The sequence below is a fragment of the Melospiza georgiana genome, chromosome 1 (assembly GCF_028018845.1).
Source record: "Melospiza georgiana isolate bMelGeo1 chromosome 1, bMelGeo1.pri, whole genome shotgun sequence".
NCBI lineage: Eukaryota > Metazoa > Chordata > Aves > Passeriformes > Passerellidae > Melospiza > Melospiza georgiana.
In genome coordinates, this window is record NC_080430.1 from 57,937,096 (window position 1) to 57,961,748 (window position 24,653).

The window sequence follows — 24,653 nt, forward strand, 5'->3', positions numbered from 1 at the left end:
TTACTTAAACTTCAGCAACCTTCCAGGCAAGTTTCAAAACTTTGGTTTGGAAACCACATAGCAAAAATTTTTACTTTTAAAAAACCACATTCATTTCAACGTAATTGTCATGTTTGGGGCAAATTATGGACAGTTTCTGACTCATTTGAAATCATGTTCACCTAATGAACAGGTCGGCTGAGAGATATCAGTCAGCTTAATTCATAAGCCTAATTTATAAAATGGATTGGCCTGGGTACTAAGTGAGGAAGAAAGCATGATGAATTCATACCACCAGATGTGTACTGTGGTCTTTAAAAGAATGCCATGTTTAAAATCTCTGGTTCAAAGAGTCTTTTAAAATATAAGATTCAAAGGAACAGGAATAGTAGATTTTAATTCATGTGCTGTAGAGTAGGGGTAGAGGATGCTGACACTAGTCTGTGCTTTGGAGGTGAAAATATAATCATTGTTGTGTGTCTTCCTCATCCAAGTGTGATCTTCTGTTACTTTTTATATGGCTGCAGAAGGGCAGGGAAGTTGAAAGAGTGCCTGGGAAACAACACAGATTATTCAGTGTAGTCTCAGTGTTTTAAATCTGAGAAATGTTTTTAGTGTTTTTAAGAAAAATGCAGCTGCAGTAGTTAGTTCTTAACAGTTGTGTACATTAACAGAGACCCAGAACGATAATTGTTGAATCTTTTGACATAGGTTGTACTATGTGTTGATGAGAGTTAGTGCATTTTAGGACCTTTTTATGTCTCCCCCAAGCCTATTTCCATTGGCAAGAAAATCACATCTGGTACCAAGAACCTGGCTCATTTATTAATTGCAGATTAATTTGATATCACAACAGAGTCTCAGGAATAATGATATTTAAAAAGAAATAACTTGTTCAGAATCCTTCCTAGAACTGCAACTATGGTTGATCCACAGCAATATTAGGCCAAAAGAGAAGTGTCAGCTGGCTGACATTGCTAATTGCTGTGAGTTATGGGATTTTTTGCATTTAGTAGCAACTGTGGAAGTGGTATTTCTGTGGGATATAAAGGCTTCAGCAAAGAGTTAACAGAAGATGATGACTAGCAGGACCAAGGCAAAGGCCGAGAGGGCTGTCATCTCTTTCAAGAAAAATAGCAGGAGGCCAAAGGAAGAATTCCTTCAGGGCAAGCACAAAATTGGTCAAGTACACAAAAAAATGTGGTACTTTCTTCCAGGATATGACCTCACCATAAGCAGGTTATTAGCAAATGTCTCGTGGGGCTTTGGTAGGGAATGGTGAGGAAATCCTGCGTGCTGTCTGCTTCTGTCCAGCATTCATGTGGAGGGAATCAACAGCCTCTCATTTCTGGCATCCCCACAATTAAATGAATGTATATGGTGTAAATTCCCTTCTGCAGGGACTGGGCTTCCAGATGAATTTACAGGAATGCTCAGCAGGTGTGCCCCTTTTTTGACTGGTGTAGGTGGTGTCTCTTCCTGCCTAAATGTCCTTTGTGCATCCTGGCAGCAGATGTCCACCTGTTCCAATACATTGGCTCTTTTGGAAGCTGAAGCAAAGTATGAATTTTGCAAGGCAGCAAGATGTAATGCAGCAGTGCTGGATATTATTTTGCTTAAGCCTTGATCATCAAAAGTATGAGGGTATTTCAGAAAATGAAAGGTCCTGAGCTGTATTTCCAAAGCCTGAGTTCCATGGGAGGAAAAGAAAACTTTCTGTTTTTTAACTCAGGGGTGGTTTGGAAGGATAAGGACAATTAATGACTGTTGTTGCTTCTGAATACAAGAATTATGGAGCTCTCTATGTGCTTTGATGGAAATGCAATGGTGTCTTAATACTCAGAAGTGGACATAGAAAAAGCTATTGAATTTTAGTTAAAGAGTCTGTGTTTCTGCTATTCTAACAGAATTTTGAAATAAGAAACTGAGATCCTCAAATAGCTCTGTGGATTTGATAAGAAAAGGAAATTTTCTGGACAGTAGGAAATCTGGGGAGTGTTGAGGCTAGTACCTTGTCTTTGAACTCTCAGCAGAACACTTTGAAAGAATACAAATAGTAATGGTGAATAATAGGCATAATCTGTCAACACCAACTGTGCCAAAGCCCTGGGGCAGTGGAGTCAGAGCCAGGTGGTCACAGGCAGTATGGAGAGGCTGCCCTGCTTAGAGCTGGCTGGGAGAGCCGACTCTGCTCGGAATTGTCGGGAGACACATCAACGCGGTGCTGTACTCAGCTTTGAGGGATGTGCCCTCTGCCTTATGCAGAAAACATCCCTAACATGATGGCCTGGCTGCTGGAGTGGGGACAGCTTCAAATGAGTTTGTAGATGTGCCTTTGTAGAGTTTCCTGGGAGTGTGCATATACAGACAAGACTTCCAGGGTACTAGGGGTTTATTTGGAACGTGCAGGGATGGCAGCAGCATAGTTGGAATTACTCCTTAAGGTTTGACATTCTGATATAAGTTGAGTTCTGTCTAAATCCTTCATGGTGGGGTATTTTTTTCTTTACTAGTTTTTATATCTAGGGTGTAGATGTCTGCATGAGAACAGGGTCTCACACTTTGTTTTCATCACGCTCTAAGGGACACTCTTGGTTTTCATGAGATAAATGGTCAGAAATGGTCTCAAAGAACCATTAAATGTCAGTTTCACTGTAGCTTCAGCTACAATGTGGTAGATATCCAAATTATAGAGGATGTTAATCATGCTCCCGGGTACCTTAGACGTCTGTTCTTCAGTGCCCCATCTGAGTAGGGAATAATTTCAGAGGGATGTTATGAGCATAAGAAGGTGAATGATCACAAGTTGCTCAAAGATTATTGAGTTGTGGAGCCTACTTACAACAATCTAATGATTCAAAATGACAGCAATTAGAAAACCAATAGGAAATACAGGCAGGGAGAATTTTCGTGATTCAGTCAATTTGGCTAATTGTTTTTCTTGGTTATAATTTTTTATTTTCAGTTTTTCTTTTTTAAAATTAATGGACTAGAAGGGGGAAATAAGGAGCCTGTGCCTGTTAAAGCAGAGCTCTAAGTTTCTGAAAAATGCCATTGTATTTCTCATCTATGATTAACATTAACATGGCTCTTCTGTCACCTTCATTCTCCTGCTGCTCAGAAAAGCAGGAGAATGCAATTTTTGCCTGACAGTTTCAATACCATTAAAGATTCAGAATGACAACAGTGGAAGCTTTTTAGCACATAGCTGCTTAAAAGTGAAATATGTTGAGTGACTTGGAAACTAACTGAACTATTCTTGGAGAGCACACCAGGGAGCTGCATAGGTGCAGAGAGACTGAGTGGGAACACAGATAATTCCACTAACAAAAATCTCTTTAAATCCTAGGAAATTATGGTACATATAATTGCTCACCTCATAAAAACAACCTTAGTTTGTAATTCAAAAACAACTGGGGAAAACCTAATTATGTATGTAAATATGTACCTTATTTCTCCATACTCTTCAACAGGACTGTAACATAACTGCAGGGGAAATGTGCTCCTATTTTCCAGCTATATTTATACACAGCATGCAGATGGAGAGGATCCAATGATCAATCACCATATTGTTGACATTATGGAGAGTGTGAGTGATGTATCTGCTCAACATTTGATGCATAAAGAAGTTCTCTATAAACCAGAAAATGTTATGTGGGTGCCTGTCACTGTAAAGAGGAGATCCCACTGGTTTATGTTCATGAGAAACCATTGGAGGCACCTATAAGCACAGTGCCAAGCTTCATTCGAAACAAGGCACTTGGGGAGACCAACTGATATCAGCCTTGGAGCACACCTGTGTCTGATCAGACTCCTGTAACACCAAAATATTCAGATTTTGATAGACAATAGTGGCTAATTGTTGTAAAAGCAGAGATGCATATTTTATGAGAATTGAATGAACAGGTTGTTTTGTTAGGAACTTGGATAGGAACTAAATTTGAAAGCAATTGCACATTCAGTCATTCTTATTTCAAATTACTGTAATGAGGCTTGGATTTGAGTGAGCCTTAATGTTTGGCTAATTAAACTAAATATTCACTTATAGATAAAATAATGCATGCAAAGTTGCACTTTGATTTTTAAGTTGGTCTCTGTCTTTTGCATGAATTTTAACCTGAATGAAGAGAGAAGAGTAAGGAAAAAAAAATTTTTTTCTGAAGTATAAGAATTTTGATAATTTATTTAAATACATTATTTGTTTTTATTGCTCTGGTTTAGTTTGCAATTTTGACTTTGTATAAAAGTACATTAATTTCTTTAAGGTCAGCGTGGATACTTTTTCAAAGACATGAAGGTATTAATACTGACAACTGTTGCCTTGCTTTCTGTTTTATTTTTGATGAAAATACTGTCAGGGTCACAGCAGACCTGAAGGAATAGCCAAGTCAGATTATAAAGGAAACCTTCTCAACCCTAGTGGGGCACTGTAGTAGAGTGCTCCTTGGGGCTATCTGGAGACACTCTGCAGACTGAAAAGCCTCACTTGGAAAGACTTGAGTTTGCTGTCTTTTGATAAAGGAAACAATTTTTAAGGACAACTATTAGTAATTGAGGTTACAGTTTATAGAAACTTTATAGGATCAGCATCTTAGAGACCTGTGCACTGGGATCCCCATGCTGGGATTTTGAATAAGTGCATTCCCATGAGTTTCAATCTCTAAGGAGAGATATTTGCTTAGAGTATAACATTTATGAGGTGGTTGCAATGAATTTTCCTGTCAGCAGAGAGTGAATCCCAGTTCTCTTGGATGCCTAATTTGTCCCAGTTTATTTTAAAGTGAAGAGCTCTGCCAGTGAATTTTACCCTTTTTAGGAATTAATCTAGGCATTAAAACTACTTTTTAAAACATTTGGAGAAACACCAGTATTTGACAATCACATTGGCAGAATATCTGCAGGCTATCTGATTTTTTTCTGTCTTTCAACGATTTGCTTTTGCTAGCAAAAATAACATGATTTAGGAGTACTTTCTTTAGCAGACTAGCAGAACTAGTAGTCCTTTCTAATTACTAAAGCCTTAATACTCAACACAAAATACTCTCATAAATCTACTACATACACTTTGATTTTCTTATGCTCTTTTCAAGAAAAGAAACCATTAAGCATAATTTCAGGACTTAAGATGTGGTAATTGAGCACTGGATCCTCTCCATCTGCATGCTGTATATAATCTGAAATAATTATGAAATTATTTTATTTAAACATGAAGGAAAATGCTTCTGGCTCTGTCTGCATACTTTGGTAGCTTATAAGACTGAAGGAAATGCTGTTTTATGTAATATGCAGTATTGTCAATGCATACTCTAGGGTAACAGTTTAGAAATACAAATCAAGGGCAGCAATAGGTCACAAATATTTCTAATACTGCAGAAGTGTACTAATTAAGCAGGAGGATTTTGCTGAGGAAAAATCAACATTATAGTATTTGCTTACATGAAGGGTCCAATACGATAGTTTATGATGTTAGTTGAAGCTTTCATTAAAAAATGAAACCCTAACCCTAGTAATGATACAGGGATACAGTTAGATGAATGCTTGGAAGAGCAAAGACCTAGATCTGCATCAGCTACTGAAGTTTCCCAAATGTAAACAGTGTTTGATTTGAGTCTGTCAAATATTTTTGCCCTGCTATTGATTGCTATGCTTACTTGTTCTGGGTTCCAGAAGCTTTAAGAACATTAAGTTTAAGAGAAGAAACAAAGTTAATCAAGTAAAATTTAAAAAACAGTGCAACTTAAGTAATGTGTGTATTCCAGAGACCACAATGCATTCAGTTCTACATTGAAAAACCCACATTGCTCATCAGTTTTTCTTTTTTCATCACTTCAGGCTCGCAAATATGAAAGTTTTGATTTCACTTGCTTAGAGATGGGTTAATTTTATGGGTCCAAACTCTATTTTACATTCTCTAATTGTATAGTATTTATAGAGTATTATGAACATGCTAATTTTCTGCCAATGTACTTTATGGTAAATCAGAGTTGGATTCCCTTGCTCTCAGAGGAGTAACAAAAAGGGTCAGCTCTCTGTTTGGAGACACTAGATGTCCTTTGCAATTAGTATCACTCCAATTGCCGTGATGAGGAATTTCAGGGAGAAGTGTGGTAAGAAGTACAGCAGTGCATCCTTTCTGTTAGGCTCAAATTCCTTTGAAGAGAAGTGAATTCAAAGAACAAGAACTTTCCTTTTGGACCACAGCACATGCCTGTCTTAACAGTCTCCTTTAATAAGGTTAACCTTTATTTTAGCTGAATGGCTTTAAACAAATGTCAGTCAAGCATTATCTCCACCACTGCATGTCCTAATTCTCTTTCATTCATAGTGCAGTCTCCAGAGTCTTAAAATTTTTTACCCTTCAGAAATACACCAAGCAGCATTCAAGATTCTTTAAAATCTTGCTGATGTTTATAAATGTTATCAAATGGAAAATATTACCTATTCCCCTTTATCTTCTAGATAGGTTAGAAAGATGTATAGAAGGAGAAGTAAAAGGCAACAGACATATTGTCTTGAGTGAAAAATGACGAAGTTTCCTGGTGATGTAAAACTTGACATATATTTTACAGTTCCTGTAACAAGTGTGGTGTCAAAAATCATATAATCAATGTAAGTATTCATTTAAATTTTTATTGTATTTGTAAAATTAATTTATGCAGAAGTTACAGACAGTTTTCCCTTGTTTCTAAATTTCCGTAGTATATTAAATTACATTGTATATTGTACAGAGGTTTGTAACAAGTCAGGACACGTAGGATGAATTTTTCATACTCATATTCTGTTGTGCCCAAAGCTATTATTAAAATCAAAGTGTTCATAGAAGAAAGGCTAATGCACTAACCAATTGGACCACCCAACTCATAGACAAAAATAGAGCATCATTCTCTGTTTTGAATATATGCTATTCTTGCTCATGGGAATACACAGTTGAAAGGAAAAATGTGGCTGTTGTTCTTCCTAATGTTTGTTATAAATGGAATGCACCATTTATTACCCTTGTGTAAAGTACTATCCAAAGTAAAAGTCTTGGAATAAAGAAAAGAAAAAAAGTTCATGGTGTCTCTTTTGAAGCATTATTTCAGTGTTCAAGGATATAGGCAAGGGAATTGATGCCTGTCTGGTGGAATTTGAAAATAACCAGACAATACAGTGTGATGAGCAACCAACAAAAGTTGGCTCTGTTTTGCCCTTGTGCAGTGCGCTTTATAGAGAATGAATCTGCTTCTTAGGGTAGGTGGTTGTCATGTGTAACTCATGCACTAGGTTTTCCAAGTCGTTTTATAAAGTATGACTTCTGGGAAGTGTCACATTTCACTGTGATAGCCAGGCTAGAGAATATATATCCTTGATGAAAACCAAGTATGACATTAAGAGCAAAGTTTTCTCTAGAAGATTTTTCCTGACACCATGGCTTGCCAGCCAGGTCACATTCCAGGCATATCCCTGCAGCCTGGTGAGTCCCTGCCATCACATCCCATTATGTGCCACAGGGATGAGGATGCACTGCCCTGCCCTTCCTCCCTGACATCTGGACACCAGGGAAACACTGATTAACTTATTGTACACACTTTGCTGCCCCAAAAGGGCATGACATCATTCTCACAAGCTTGTGATTGCCAACAACAGTGAGATGCTTCTGTCCCCTTCCATTCCATGAAATAAACCCCTACAAATCTGAGTGAAAGAATGCATTAGCAGCGTGTAACATAAGAACGGTCTCCAGGGCAAATGTCACAATGTTTATAAGTTAATGGTAATAAGAGCAGTAGACCTAAATTGCCTGGTTAACCTGGGAGTGTTTTAATTGAACAGAAGCCAGAAGGCAAACTTGCATGAAAGAACAATCTATTACATGCAATCCACCAGTCAGTACTCCTACTGACTATAATCCCTGATCTGGGAAGCTGTTTATTTTCGCTCAAAATTTAGTGTCTTTGATGGATTCAGTTGCTTGTAAGCTTGTACATTTCCATGGTATTTTCCTGACTTGTTATTAAATGACTTCAGAATCTACTCATGCACCAGTGAAGTCAGTTGAGTTGGTCTGCTGACCTGCCTTTGGCTGGATCATGCCAGAACTATGACATGTATAGAGAAAAATTTGGATCCAGCTCTGAAACTGATGGAAGAGAAAGAGTAATGCCAAAATAGGGTTTGACTTTTGACTGATGATGAATTTTTGATTCAAAGTAACCCAAACTTGGTCTTTTGAGTGCCATCACAAATTCAGCCCCAAATATTGTGAGGAAATTTTGCCCTTTTTGGTGACTGAAGGAATTAAAAGGCAAGGGAACATTTCCAGCTACAGAAGAACTTTCAAGCAGATATCTTCTTCTTGCATTTAGTCATCAGTTGCTGTGGGAATTATTAGTCTGTGTGTTGGTAGTCATTATGTAGACATTAGTCTGTTAAGAAATTTTGGTTTTTAAGGAAAAAAATACATGAGATTTAAAAGTAATAGTAAAAAAAGGGCTGAAAAAATTAACTGCAACTGTATTGTCCCTTACCATATCTTGTCTTACAGCTTAACAGAATGTTACAGAAAATACACCTGAAATCACAGAAATCTGTGTCAAATGTTTCCCATTTTTTTGAAAACTGAATACAAGTTCTTGTTAAATTCTCCCACTAAACATGATGTTTCGGAGACAACCACAGGCCTCCCAAAACTGAAGATTGCTTGTCATGGTAAACCATATATTAGACCAGCAGCAGTAAATATGAGACATGCTGCAAGCCACAGATTTCCTGGGACCGATGATCAAGACAAAAAGTTAATGACTGCTGACAATGTCACCAGTGCATACTGTTCCTTAGGATCCTACCAAAGACTGTTCGTATCAGAGCAATCATTTCAGTTCTCCCAGGGTCATATGATCAGCTTCCTCAATTTTATTTCCACTCTCTGGGGTGAAAAGAGTGCCTGAGAAAAAAAGAAAATAGAAGTATTTATAGCTTTGTGTTGTGTGTTTCTCTCTTAAGAAACTGCTGGGTTCCTGGCTGCTGCAGTGGATGGAAGTGTGCAATAACTGCTCTCTATTTATAGTCCTTCTTTGAGACTGGGGTTAGATTGACAAGAAGTCAAGCATTTAACAAGGACAATGCAGTTCATAAGAAGCCTACATGATGGCAGAGGGTCACTTTTACTGCAGCTGGCTTATAATGTAATTCAGAAGAAAATTTAAAATTTTAATTCAATTGGCTTGTGTTTTGGGGGAGGTTCCAAAGAAGAGGAAGAATCCCAGGCAAGTTCACTCTGACCACATCATGCATAAGAGACTCCACTAATACTTAATGTGTCTTTCCTTGGTGTGGATTCTTTGCAATGATGTTTGAGTGCAAACCAGGCACTCTCCAGATTTCCCATGCATCAGTTTGTCCATGTGGACCCGGACAGAAGATTAGCTCAGTGGATATGCTTGACCCTTTATTCACTGCGGTGCCTGAAAACCATTTTCCTTTAAGGTGTGTAATATAACTATTGAGTTTAGGGGAGTGATTTGATCCTTTCTCTGTAAGGTACCATGCTTTGGATCTCTGTCAATGCAGTCAGTGTCAAGGACATGAGGGATGGCACAAAGGTTATAAACCCATTGCAAATGATTAGAGTAGAGGAGCCTGCCTCTTTCTATTGGCTTTATAGGTCTGGGCAGTGGGAGTCCTGCATCTGTACATATCTCATTAGAGCCACACAAGTTTCTCTTGGATGCTCTGGGAAGATAACTGGTTATATACTGTATATATAACCAGTTATATATATATACTGTATATATCCCTGGTTATATACTCTTCCAAAATTATTACTTACATAAGGGAAAGAAAAGTGGCCACAGAACATTGATCATGCTTACCTGCTTTCACATCATGTGTATAAACTGGCATGGCTACTGCAAAGCACATACTGCTATTTTTTAGCTGAATACCATGGCCAAAAATTAGAGTAGTAGAGTCCTGCTGTGCTATATGTGTGTGTATGTGTGTGTGTGCAACAATCTCATAGTTATGAATACTGGAGAATTTCGAGATGAACTAAGAAAATCCATTAATGAAACACAGCTCTAAGGGGATGAAAATTTGCATCAAAACCTTCTAAAATAATAAATTAATTATTTGTGTGCCAATGATAATTATTTTAAAATAAAAGTCTGCAGAAGTAACTTGCCACTTACCAAATACATAAGCAATATTACCAGACATGGTACAGTAAAATGACACAGAAATTTTTTTTCTTTTGTTTTTGGCTTTGTTTTTGTTTTTGGGTTTTTTTTGGGGGGGGGTTTTGGGTTTTTGTTTGTTTGTTTGTTTGTTTGTTTGTTTGTTTGTTTGTTTTCCTGGGGAATGTTAATCGGTGATCAAAAGACGAGAATTACACAGTCATAGTCTTTGGGAATTAGCCTTTATGAGTTATGAGGATGTCACAAATCAGTAAGCTTAGCTGAATGGATCAAAAGCACACAGTAGATTTGGCAGTAATTAGTCATAATTTGCTTGATTTTGTTGAAAACAAAGTTATTTCCAGTTAGAAGGAAGTATATTCATATTATTGGTAGATAAAAAATCTCCATTCATGTTCCTGCCCAAGTTTTTTTAAAGCACTGATGACAGAGTGGTGCCAAAGAATCCAGATTTTGAATGAAATCCAGTAGATGCTGCAAAGAGTCTTCAGTTTTCCAATTAGCTTTTTCTATTAACCATGTTTTCCCTGGTGCGTAACATAGGCTCTGGAAATATTAAATAGGTTTAATAGGTACAAAATTCAAATCTAGTGGGCTTCTTCACACAAAATATGATTAAACTGTGGAACTTATTGGCCCAGGAATTTGTTGAGATAGATAAGATAGCAGCAGCAAAAACTAAATTGTCTGACTGTATGGAAATCCGGAATATTAATGTTGCCAAAGCATACAGGAGTCATTGGCAATTCTGGAGTCCAAGTAGGTTTCTGCCTCAAAATTGAAATAAAAAAATTATATACAATGCAGAGAGTGACTTTGAAATCAAAGCAAATGTGTGAATGCTTCTTGTAATTCATGTATAAATTTCAACTTTCATTTGGTCTCTTTAATACACAATATATTTGGGCTCTTTTACCTAGTCAAGTAAATACATTGACTGCTGGAGATTGAGAAGGTATTTAAGAAGGAGAAGTACTAGCTTTCCTGAGTGTGACCTCAGAGAAGAGAGTAATAAACTGTCATTAAATGTAGAGAAAAGTATCTGAAACTGATGTGAAATTTTCCCCAAAGGAGCTCTTTTAGCTCATTTGCCATAGCAGATTTCTGCGAGGGTGAAAGGAAGCATTAGAGAAGGGGAAAAGAGTTCTTAACAAATACATCCTCAAACATTCCCCTGCTTTTCCAAAAGAAAAGCTACTCACAGTAAAAGAAAATATAAAATAAAAATCTGGACACTCCAAGCCTTGTCTTGCTTGTGACTGTGGAGTAGCTTGCTGAGGTATTTTAGTGTAACTCTGCTTTGCCAGACATTTAATGCTTATTTTTACAGAACAAGCAGGCTACAAGTGAGCTAATTTCAAGAAACATTTTACATGTTTGCAGTTTATGTGATGTGCCAGCAATCTTAGAATGGGAATGGGATGGCTCTGGTGACCAGTAGTTACTGCTCACTTAGATCTGTAAATCTGAAGTACTTTCTGCATTAAGCAATATCCTTCATTCTCTGCAAACAAAATGTGTTTTGGTCTTTGAAATTATATGTAAGGCAAGTTGGTTTAGATTGAATATAAGGAAGAGATTTTTGTGGTGAGGGTGGTGGAATCCTAGAACAGGTTGCCCAGAGGAATTGTGCATGCCCCATCATTGGAAGTTTTCAATGTCCAGTTAGATGGGGCTTATAGCAACTGGATTTAGTATGAGATAGTCCTTCACCTGGCAAGGAAATGAGACTCAATGATCTTTGATGGCCCCTTCCAACCCAAACCATCCTGTGATTCTGTGTTTCTATGTCTTTTCTGGCATAATTATTTAATTATTTTCAATTTTTTTTTTTTTTTTTTTTTTTTTTTTTTTTTTTTTTTTTTTTTTTGTGAATCAAGTAGTTTGATGATTTTGTATTTATGTTCTTGGACTGCAATGGTTTAACAGACTCCCAAATTCCCCAAGATATTTATGCTGATACTCTGTTATGTGAAACAATATTTACAAAAGTAATGTACTTAGGACTTTAGAAGAGTGCAAAGCCTGTAGGACTGTGGATCAGATATTGACTTTCCTTTTAAGCTTTTTATAAGCTTTTTATTTTTTATTTACCATTTTCAAAACTTTTCAGTAAGACAACTGATTTTTTTTTTTTTTTTGCCATGAATTGTGAGGCTTGTTTCTTTGCTGCCTGGTCACAGTCTTGCTTACATAACCTAATTTACATGATTCTCATTTCCCATTAGATTAATACCTGCCTAAATTTCCTTGTGATTTTTCTTCTAAATCATGATGCAAATTATAGGGAAAACCAAGGTCAAAAATTGATTGCTGCAGTGATTTTATAAGCAGTTGCTATTTCACTGGCCACAAATAACCTGAAATTATCAAAGGCTAAGAGTTTGATTCATCATCACAATATGCCAGTTTTATTCTGCAGTAAATCCACTGATTTGACTGAGCAACTCCAAAATAAAGATTAGTGGTAATGAATTATGTTTGGGTTTTTAAAAAAATTTCTGAATATAAAAATTTTATAGTAAACAAAGTCTGCTCTTCACAGAGTTGTTGTGTGGAGAAACATGCTTTCTGTGAATGTAAAAGGTGCAAACCTGGCAGCATTAAAAGAAAAGCATTAGAGTGTAGAGGGTTGGATTGAATGGCTCAGTTCATGATTTGCTTTGCAGTACTGCTGTTGATGTTCCTGCATCTTTCAGGATTCCTTGGGAAAGAGGTGCATGGAGCAGAGCTAGGGAAGGCATTATACTTTAATAAATTCAGAACTATATCTTGGGTATACTTTGTTCTCATAAGCAAAGAGGGAACTTCCAGAATCAACTGATGTGGATTGTGATTTCCTATTACCTTAAACTGGCCAACCTCTCAGAGTCTGGACACTCAGTACTTCCTAAAACCAGCCTCCTTTAAGGCTAATGGTAGAATAAAGCCCTCTGAACTTAGTTCTGGTGCCCTGTCCCCTGGAACATCTGTCTGTGCCTGTTCATTGTGTATGCTAATTAATTTTTCAACTCTGCAAATTTTTACCCTGTTGTACTACTTCCAATGCTTTCATTCCCTCTTGGATGCAGACGTTCTTTATGTTCTAATTCAGCTTCCTCTTGTGAATATGTTTTCAATTGGAAAACTAATTTTATTTTGCAAATAAACTTAGGACAATTGACTCTTGCTGACTTTATGTGTCTAATAACTGAAATGCTCTTTTGGCTGCTGCTTTGCTTACCCAAAGAGCACACTGTCATTTTGTAGGCCTCTCTACTGAGGTGGTCCCCCAAATGAGAACAGCTGTACTTTACTAGTCGGCTGTATGGATTCAGTTATGCAAGGAACATAAAAATTCCCTTGGACTGTTAACAAACAGTGCTACATTATTAAAAGAAAAAAAGTAATATGTTCATGGTTTTAACAAAACATTGTCTTCTTTGCCATAGGCATATATGAGGAAGAACCCTGTGATATGTCTTACCTCACCAATGTAGTCTTCTGACTTAAGCTAATGGTGCCAGATAATTAATGACAAGTGGTGTGTACAGGTAACAACAGTTATGATGACTTGGATGGACAATTCCATAGATATTTTCCATTGCTATAGATAGAGCTGCTAACATCCACATTCATGTTGCAAACTGTACAAGGAAAAATATTAGTGTCTTGTGTCAAAAATTAAAAATGTAAGTCTTACAGGGCATACATCCTGTTCTTGTATTAATTTTTAGGCTACAATATGCCCCCTTCTGTTGCATGCTGAAGATTTTTGTAGGTTTGTTCATGTTCCAGTTCTTTCCAGTATTTTAGTTACCTGTTGAGAAACCCATACTTTGGCATTTTATACTTGTGTGTAGTGCATAATCCTGATATTCACAGTTTGCAGTCTGCAGCAGAACTGAATTTTGTCTTCCCTGGGAGGAGAGTTTAGGGTTGCAAGCCTTTTCCTGACAAGGACACAGACATCATCTTCTTCTACATCACTAAAGACATATAATCCAAAACTCTGTGCCCCTCAAAGTAAATAAACCAGTAACTCTCCTGTGCATAGTTAGTCTGCAAGAAATTCTTCAATAATCAAGAAAAGCTAAGTGATGAACAAAGACAGGGCAGTGATATATACATTTCTTGAAATGTTGATTTACCAGAGAAGAGCCCTTGTTTGGAAAATTTGGAGATATATTACAACAATTTCTTATTGAAGGTGAGCCTATGGTTTGAGAAATTATGAAGTTGAAGAGAATAGTGAAGAAAAGTGAAGCTGTTATTGCCACTCTTATCACTGGTGGTACCAAACTGAAGTAAGTTTGGATATTCATGAGCAAAAGTATTTAAAGGACTTTGAATAAAGCAGATCTTTGCAGGGATCTGAGGTCTTCCACTTACAATAATCTTGATACATTTTTGATCTAAGTGCCTGACAACGTAATTGGGATTTTAGCACATGACTTGGCTAACTACTGTAACTGGTGCAATGAATTCTCCAACAACAAAATACGATTTTTCTGAATCTGTGAAGTCAACAGTAGAGCAATCTTTGAAAAAGATTCATCCCATATCTGGATTTTGGTTTATTAAATGAAACATATTATTTGGTATGTCTGAAGGATATCACATTAATAAAAAAATACCGTATTTCTTTTGTAAAATAGTAATTAAAACATCCCTGGAAAGTAATGATCACTTTGTGAATTAGAGTAAGATTTTGAATGAGTGTGAGAGAGAGAAATAGGGATGAAGAAAAAAATCAATAATAACTTTCTTTTTTTTTTTAGTTTTCTTTTCATAAAAAAAACAAAAACCCTCTCTGGACCACTTAGATCACATCTCATTGAAACATTTAGTTTCCATCTGCAAACTATAGTTTCCTATGGGATTTGTAATGAAAAAGCTGGATCCAAATGTAATTTGACTATGTCACACTGTTCTCAGGGAGTTTACAGTATCTTTGCTTTGGAAACCATTCTCTTTTAGAAAATGCTACAGAACAGCTGTTTTATTTTTTCAGTTCATAGCTGGGCACAAGTAGCTGTAAAATAAGCTTTAAATCCTGTACTTGAACTGCTGCATGGGGATAGCAAAACTGCTGTATAGATCAACTTTAATTTTGTCATAGAGTCTGCAAGGAACAACATTACATTCTGGAAAGGTTTTCGGTGGCTTGCTGAGTGTATGGATCCAAGCATGATGTTTGGCTTTGGGTTCTGTTCATTTTATGTGAAACTGCAGAGCCCAAGTGCAGTTCTTAGCCATCACATGGGGAGTGGAAATGTTGCACTTGTGTTGTTTATGAATAACATCCTGGTTTTCCAGAAACAGGAAAATATTTCATTTTTTAAAATTCACAGTCAAAGGCTGAATGTAGGAATCATAAATTTAGGGTAAGATCTGGCTTAAAGATTAGTTCTGTGAACTAATGAGTTATCTCAACTTCATCTGACTTTAGAAGAACATTCTACTACCTGGCATCTACTAAAGCACAGCATTTTACAAGGTAAAGTTGGGGAAAAAGATCTAAAGCATTAGTATCAAGCAATTGCAGGATTAAAATGTATCTGACTGGATCAGTCAATAAAAATGATTGAGTTTTTTTTACTTGAGTGATACTTAGGTGTTCTAGAATAATGTCTTTTTGCTTTCTCATTGTATTACTACATGAATATTAATCTTTCAGCAGGTCAGTCTAGAACTGATTACCTCTGTGGTTCCCTGAGGAGTAGATATTAAGTCAGAACAGATGAAGAGGGCACAGACATATGTACCTATATGTACATATCATGAATTCCTGTCTCTCTGCTTTAGAATAAATTTTTCTAATCAAAATCAAACGATTCAGCAACATAAAAGGAATGGGTAATGTTTGGTTGCATTGCAAATGTATAGGTATGAGTGATGAAACTATCATAGTTAATACACATTCAAAGAATACTGCCATATTTGAAGAGCAGTGGAAACAGCCCAAGTTAAAAACAGCTACAGAAACCAAAATAAAACCCATTGGATTATAGAGGTAGTAAAAAACACATTACATGCCATCACATTATGAAGTATAAGACCATCTGGCAACAATGTAAAAGCAATGAAACAATATAGTAAAGAAGAAAGGTGAAGTATTGCAATTTACCGAAGCTTACAATGTCAATAAAATTAGAATTGTCTCAGTAGATTGCAGGAAGATTATACAAAAGTCTCACAATGATCCCAAATAGGACAGTTTCTACTTTAGATTTCCCTTATCTAAGGGACAAAGTGTTTTTAAATAACTGAAGAACTTGATTGTATGAAAATACTTTATATTTACTGCATGAGAAGATGTTGATCCGGTTATGTAAATACAGAGTGGTGATCTCTGATCCCTCTGAACCTGAGTCTACTTGAGTTGTTTAGTTTTGTTCCCAAAAGGAGACATGCTCATACATTTGCCCACTGTCAACCTTCCAGACTTCCTGAATGCATTGCACTCTAGCACATGAACAGACTGTGTCCTATAGTTATTTAGCCACTTTAGGGACTGTGGGGGTTGAACAACAAATGTTAATTACTGACCTATTAATCCCAGGGGTGCAGAACACTAGCACAGGAAAATTCTTATGTTTAGTGGTACAACAGCATTGCCGCAATACATTTCCAATGGGTTTTATTAAAATGGAAAGGACAGCTTTATGGTTGCAAGGAAACTTTTCAAAAAAAGAAGAAAATCAGTATTTCTTAGATGAGTAACAAACTTAGGTGTTTTCTTTTAGCACTAAGTTAGAAAAGAAATAAGATCCCTATCTCAGTATGAAACTAATTCCAAAGGGATTAAACCTTCAGCAAAATTGAATCATTTTAGTATCTTTAGTTGTACAGATAAGGATAGCAACACCCTGTTTGATTGAATCCCTGTTTGAAATACTCAGTTCCTCTGTATGTCTGATAACCTGGTATCTTCAAAAAGCCAGACTTGCTGTTGGCGCTGGAGCCTATGCTAGTTTATTACTAGGGAAGGTTTACATTCTAATTGAATTAGCAGGGAAGTAAGGAAACAAAAGAAACACTATATCTCCTTCATCAGCCTCAAACAACTACTTTCTATTTTAGTGCTCCCTCCAGTATAACCAAGTTAGATAGAGCGTGAAGTACCTCCAAGACCATTGTTCTTTTGAACAAAGTCGCAAAGATAAACAATTGTCATGCTGTTGTTCTGTTTAAACAAGCATGCAAACAAGAACAAATTCTTCTGAACTAAATAAATATTTAAATCATAGACTGTATAAAATCATTCTTTATCAGACACCACTGGATATGGAATAATGTAATGATGTAATGACTACATTCCTGTTGTAACGTGTTACAGAGAATTATGGTTATTGCTTTTACTGCTGGAAGCAAAGCAATGCCACGCACATATGTATTCTGTGTCTCTCTTTTTCTTTAAATACACAATCTCCTTGCAAAACAGGAGGTGAAATGTGAATGGGAGAACTAGTGAAAGAAAATACTTGTAGGCAAGAGGGTGTTTCCTTTTTACTGAAGGAAAAGTGCTGATCACTTTATTTACAGGAGGTGATCAGCAAAGAACAGTATACAAAAGACCAAATTTCATTTTGATAATTTGGCCCAGACCCTCAGAACAAGCTGACTTATTCTGAGTTAGGTGAAGAGCAGGCTGTATAAGAAGATTCAATTCACTTCTTACAGTACAAACCCCTATACATCTAGCTACATCTCTAGAGGTTTCCATCCTGTTTCCTCCTAAGTAGCATTATTTAATATGGCTGCACTTGCCGTCCTTTTTGGGTTTTTTCCTTTTTCCGATAGAACTGTGACAGCGTAAAATTATTTTGCTGTAGGTGAAAACAGATTTTACAGGAAATGTGGAGGTTCCAGAATATCATTAGAGTCTGTAGTGGCTCCAACCTGATAGAACTTTTAGAACTTTTAGAACTTTTCAGATTAGCCTTCTTTTAGCAGTATATGGTGTCAGCTCCTTGTACCAAAACATACAGCACATTCAAAACAAGGCTATTTTGAGGCCTTATTTTTTAGAATCTACATACATTGTTCGCTGGAGAGAATGGAAGATTGTATATCCTGATCTTAGATGGCTGCTATTACTTAAGATTAGTACAAAAATAAATTGGAATAGGATGACTCCTCTTTTCCTGAGTAGCAACTGATCCAAGTGTATGTTCTGTCTAAATTACATAGTCTCTCCTAATCAAGGAGTTGGCTAGATTTGTTGCATTTATTGTTTATAGCTCCAAATTTCGTCTTTAAAATTAGAACCAGCCTTCCAGCTCCTCCATGGCTTTATTGAACCACTGCTGTAAGTAATGCTTACTCTTTCAGAAGTGCATGAAGAGTGCTTTTGGCAGTTCTGTGCACAAGTACAGCACTCCTGCTATTGCCATAGCCTGGGTATACATGCTACAAAACACAATAAAGTGTGTTGTTTTTCTTTTTGACATACAAAATATGTATAAATGACACATTTTTTTGACATTTCTTTTGACATAGAAAATGTGTATAAATGCGATCCAATTAAAGAAGAGCAATATGTTGTGGATTAATAGATTGATTTAGCCTATGGATGCCTTAATTTAGCCTTAATTCTCTGTGGTGAGAATTATCTGTTTTTATGATTGTCAGCAAATATACGGGCATGAGTATGATCTGGCAATGAAAATAAATACAGATTCTCTCCTGTTTGCACCTTGAAGCTTGGCTGATGTGTTTGGTAAAACAAAATCATAGCCACATTAAAAGCTGGTTTTAATATGGAAACGTAATTTTTAAATGCAAGGAATCTCGACTATTTACTTTATGCTTTCCAGTTAGTACTTCTTGAACATTCATATATTCCATTTAAGAACTGTGGTGACTATTAAAAGTAAAACAAATTCCTATTTTCAGTATCCATGTTTTAATTTCAGGATTTTACTTTTTAAAAAAGCTCAGCTTTATGGCTGTAAATTCTGTTCTGTTGTTAATCAAGACTTTCAAATAACTACAACTAAACAGTTATCAAACAATCAGATTATGTACTTGGTCCTCAGTAACATGCTGATCAAGTTTTGAACCAAAAGTTTGGACCAGAGAGTATCCAGAGGTACCTTCCAACCATGGTGATGCACTGGTTCTTTGATTCTACTCATTTTAATTGTAAGCTTTCACCTAAATTCTGATACATGAAAATAGTGTAGCTATCTCCCAATTCGATTTTTTAGGAAAAATCTGGAATTAAATTAATTGGTTAATTTTATCTTTCTTCAGGCTTTGTTTATAGAGCTATAAAAAAGAAAAATCATCAGCAATGTAGGAAAAAAGGATTATTTAGGAAAAGAAAACCTAAACTTCTCAAATATAATTGAAGAAATTTGTGTTGGTATAGAATACCTATGAAACTAGTTCATATGTAGTGCAGTCACATTATACCTTTACCTGCCTCTAAAATAGGTATGTTGAACATTTGAGAATTTTTTCAAATACTTGGCTCTTCTGTTACTTTGTAGAAATTACCTCCTTTCCTCCAGTAAGAAGACCTTTCACTTATATCTTCCTCCTTAGTCACATCTATGTAAGTTATTCAAGGAACAATTTAATAAAGACCAGAATTTCTCTAATTTTCTCTGATCTAGGAAGTGTTAGAATTGAGTGAAATATGCCTTGCAATTGCTCACACACCCAGAATCAGTCTTGTTAGAAGAATGCAGTTGAATCATTAACATAATTACAAAGTCTGTCTAAGAATTAGAGCACCATTTGCATCTGTACTGCACATTTCATATTTGAAGTTCAGCTTTAACTCCCTCTTTATGGTCTTGCTCCAGTAAAATGTTTTCTCTCAGAAAATCCAGATCCAAAGGTAATGTGGTTATTTCCCTTTGAGAATATTTAACATCTGGCTTGGGTCAAATACTAACACTGCCAAAAACTAAAACTTCAAAACATAAAAGGGAAAGATTATTTCAATTCTAATGCTTTCAGGAGGTATTCACAGTTAGAGTCCTCATAAAATCATGCTCACTCATGGTCAACAAGTCCTCAAGGATGGGGAGACCTATTTCAAAGGCACCTGACGGTCCCTGCAGGTGTGCTGGTGTAAGTCATTGCACCTATGGGTGTTAAGATATGACAGCAAATGTGGAAGAAAACTAAGGAGTTGCAAGGCTGGCTAAAATTTGTCTGCAGTGCTAGCAAAGACAATATTTCAGAGCGAAGACTGTTGGACTACTATGAGACTAGGGCATGGGTGCTGTGATACACATAAGGGAAAGGCCAGAGCCAAAATGGTAACTTGTCCAAACATCCTGAAGAGCTAAATGCAGTGTTCTCACTACTATGGGGAGAAAAATTTGGTGTGGAGAAGTAACCGCTGGTCTTGGAGTAGGAAGCGCTTGAGTCCAAAGTACCTGTTCTCTTAAATATGCACATTCTTTTGGAGCTTTGTAAATGGCAAAATGAGCAGAAGAGCCACACTGTGATTTTTCCCACCATATATAGTAGCTACCTGTCTCTCTAGCTGTATTTAATAGCAATTTACCTGAATATGAGTCCTGAGACAAATGTAAATTATACTCATCAGATAAAATTTGCTTTACAATTACAGATTAATGCAAATTATTTTGTTTCTGTATCTGTGATTGAGACCAGCAAGTATTTTAGATTAACTGAAAAATAATCCTAGCATCTATTTTAAACAGAAACTACTTGGAGAATTAATCTTGACATCATAGAATATCTGTAACCTTTTTGAATCTAGGTAGCTGTTAGGACCACAGAGTATTAAGCTATGATGCTGCAGAATGTTAAGTACTGGTTCCTGTCTTGAAGATGTCACTTAAGTAGGCAAATCTTAAGTAGGCAAAACCAGTGAGAGACAGACTCTTAAAGGACACAAAGAGCCTCAGAAGGAAAGTTCGTAGTAATGATGAAAATAGAAAGAGCTTTTAATTTTTTGCAGAATATTGCAGTCTTATCACCTCAAATTGTTCTACAGACATTAAGCAACTTATGAAGTGGATCTTTTTTTCACAAAGTGCGATTTATTTCTAAGTCTACAACTATGTCCAAATGAAACTTTCAGCATGCATCTTATTTGCAGATTCTCAGCTTTCTGCCCATAGACTGTGTACCTTTCATTCCTAGTAGTCCTGAGCATTTGAATTGTGACTGATAAATGAGAGGATATGTTTTATGTGAACATATCCTGAGCTTTATTTCTGGATGAAAACCAATGGAAGCCATTGATATCAGTAGCTGATAATGTGAAGAACAGGTACTTTGCTGATCATAATTTTGCTTTGCTTCATAATCCAGAGGGAAAGGTTTTAAACATGAACTGAACAATGTTTCCAATGCAGATCTTAGCTGATTCAAATTATTTACAAGGATTTACAGCTGCTGATGACTTGTCCCAAATTGTGATGCTGAGTTTTGAACACCCCTTGTCTCAGCTAGTGCTTTGTCTGGGTGTGCTGAATTGCCTGCAGTAGATTATGGTGGCTTTTCCACCTAACACTGAAAGTCTTACATGTTTTTACCTTGATAGATAAAAAGCTAAAAAATATTCTTATGAAATTTTTGTTAATTAGGTGTATAAGAGATTGCAGTCATAACAAGAGAGACCAAACTGGAGAATATCTTTGTAATCTTCAGGGTATACTAGAATTGTGTATTTACATATTTGGTTTTATGTAACTCAAAGCACTTGCAATCCATGCTTCCTTCCAAGCAATTCACAGACAATAATAAAAATAAAAGCTCAAAAATATGAAGCCTAGCAAATCTCAAAGCAAAGCATGATGTTTTACCTCATATCTACTGCTCCTTATAGAGATGTCCTTTTCAGAATTGTTTTGGAACACACTGAGGAGGAAACATTATATATCTGTTAGTTAGGAAGTGAGACTTTCCCTCATCAATGTCAGATGCCCTTCCCAAAAAAGTTTTCAGTGTTCATTATTCCTATTATTTAAAAAATAGCAGTTTAACATGGGACCTTATATACTTCCAAAGTGAATAATGGATGTATTGAAAAATATGCTAAGGAAATAGCACTGTATTACAGTATCAGTGCTGAACTGATTAACAAATTAATAACCTGGGGGTTTTGTGCTGCCTGTTGCTTACATATATGGGAACTCTTCTTTCTTCTCTGTAATGCAGTCTCAGGAAGGTTTGCAATGTTCATAAGGAGTAATTTGCTAATGATTAGGGATTGAGGGTGTTGGTGGGTCTCAAGTGTCTTGTACCTTTCCAATGCTACACCTTTCCTGTTTCATCCGTTTCCATTTTGTTGCCTGCTTGGAATTTGAAGGATTCTCTTTGTTCAGCTGACTGTGTTTACATGATGTTGGCTCAAAGTTATGCATGTAGTAAACTGACTTTGAAATAGCAAAAGAGGGAAATTATCTCTCTCTGTCCCTTTTCCACTGAACAGAATTTGAAAAACTAGATTCTGCAATCCAGACTTGCAATGTGATGGGACTTTCCATATCTGATAAAATCAAGTTGCTAGAGGCTCACAGAAAGGAACAACTTCCACAGCTGGTGACTTAGCTAGTGTATTTGCATGTACCTCTTTATTGCCTATGCAAAGTACATCAGTTCATCCCTTTACCAGGAGTTATAATTTCTCATAGTTTTTTTTTCTTCTTGTCTGCAGTACATAATATTTTAATGACTGAAGTGAATACATGGAGACCAAATACATCCATTATGTAACTCTTCAGAACAGTTTGTACTCCGTACTGCTCTCTGATTCACTGAGCTACTAGGTAACCTCTGACATTTAGTACTTTTAGAAAAGAAAGGACAGAAGTGATAAACAATCTGTGAGTTTCCAGTACCTAAAGGGAGCCAACAACAAAGATGTGGAAAGACTACAAGACTATGTAGTAGACAGGACAAAAAGGTATGGCTTGAAGCTAAAAGATAATAGGTTTAGATCAGATATTAGGAAAAAACTGTAAGTGGGAGGATGGTGAGGCACAGGTTGCCAGAGAAGTTGTGCGTGACCCATCCCAGGCCAGGTTGGATGGGACTCTGAGCAGCCTTGTCTAGTGCATGGTATCCCTGGTTGGAATGAGATGATCTTTAAGTCCCTTCCAACCCAAATAATTCTGTGATTCTATGGGTCCTCTATCTGGGCTTCAGGTTTTTCCAAGACAGAATCCATATGTCATCTTGTCTTTGGAAGAATGTGCTCCGTGTTTTTGAAATTACTTTCATGTGGCACTCATGTAAGTGGCCCATTAAAATGTGCCAGAACTCTTATAAGTAAATTAAGTTGTGCCTGTTGCAGTTTTGTAACAGTTTTCTTGAAACATAATCTTCTACCCCTTTGGTCATTTCTTTTAAGTTTCATTTTCTTCAAGCATGTACAGCAACTGACAAAACCAGCATATATACATTGTAGCCTTTCTTTGTTACCATTAGCATTTTCTCATAGCATTCTCTGTTTACATGCACAACTATTTATTGGTGATACACTGGTCGGGACAATCTGTGTTTCGGGACTTCAATATTTGGTACAATTCTTCTGCTTCTTTGACATTTTGTAACCTTCAGATATGTAGTTTTCCTAATATTTGTGTTACTTTTTTAGTGGATGGAAAGGGTTGGCATTTGGCATGAACAAGTTATTAATACACTTGCATTTGTATTTAATTTATATTTAATCTTTTTATTTATGTAACTGGGTAAAGACTTCTGCAGTTTAGACTTGCTGATAACCATGGTTATTGATTGCCAGCATAGTGTGGGATTAGCTTATTTTTTAATTCTGTAGTATAAAAATCTGACTATTTTTTTTGATAAGTACTAACAGTAAAGTTATTAAATGGTTCATGACTAAATTAAGACATTATAAATCCTGAAAAATTATAGCTATGCCACATACATGAGTAGCTGATGATTACAAAAGACTTTTCCTGTGTTTTTCTTGTGGGGAAGAATAAAACCTTACTGATGATGTATTCCTCAATGCCAAGAGAAAATTAATTTTTTTCATATAGTTGAGCAGTTTTGTGTCAGTTATTCTGCTCCACAACTTCTCCTTTATAAAAAAAAACAAAAACTACCATATATGATGATTTAGTTCATTGTTTGCTGTTGCATATAGGTAAAGCCTTACAAAAGGAAGGCCTTGTAAAACGACGTCTGAGGCCCATTACTTTGGCTAAGTAGAAAAGGACTGTGGGAAGGTGAGGCAGCTGAATTCGAGGTAGATCAACAAGTTCTAGAACTGTCGTGTGTTCACAGCGTGGTGCATGGTTGTTGGTTGAATTGTGTTTGTTATGATTTAAAGCTATGGAACTGATAAAGGCCTGTGTGCTTCAAAAGCCTGGTTTTTGCAAGAAAGGAGCTCTCCTTTGCACCTGCCTGGGGACTCTGTGTCACTGTGGATCCTCACTCCCAGTTTGCCTTATCTCCTACTTGCCTCTTACACCAGTGGATTCTGTGTAGCCCTTCATATGAATTTCAGCAAGAACTCTTTTTCCTCCATATTTTTCATCTGCATGTCTTTTG

At 36.4% G+C, this 24,653-nt stretch overlaps 1 protein-coding gene across 1 annotated transcript in view; it reads left to right on the forward strand.

Moving 5' to 3' along the window:
* Positions 1-24,653, forward strand: part of RAMP3 (receptor activity modifying protein 3) — a 182,584-nt gene that overhangs the window by 46,817 nt on the left and 111,114 nt on the right. The gene's annotated exons all lie outside the window — the stretch shown is intronic.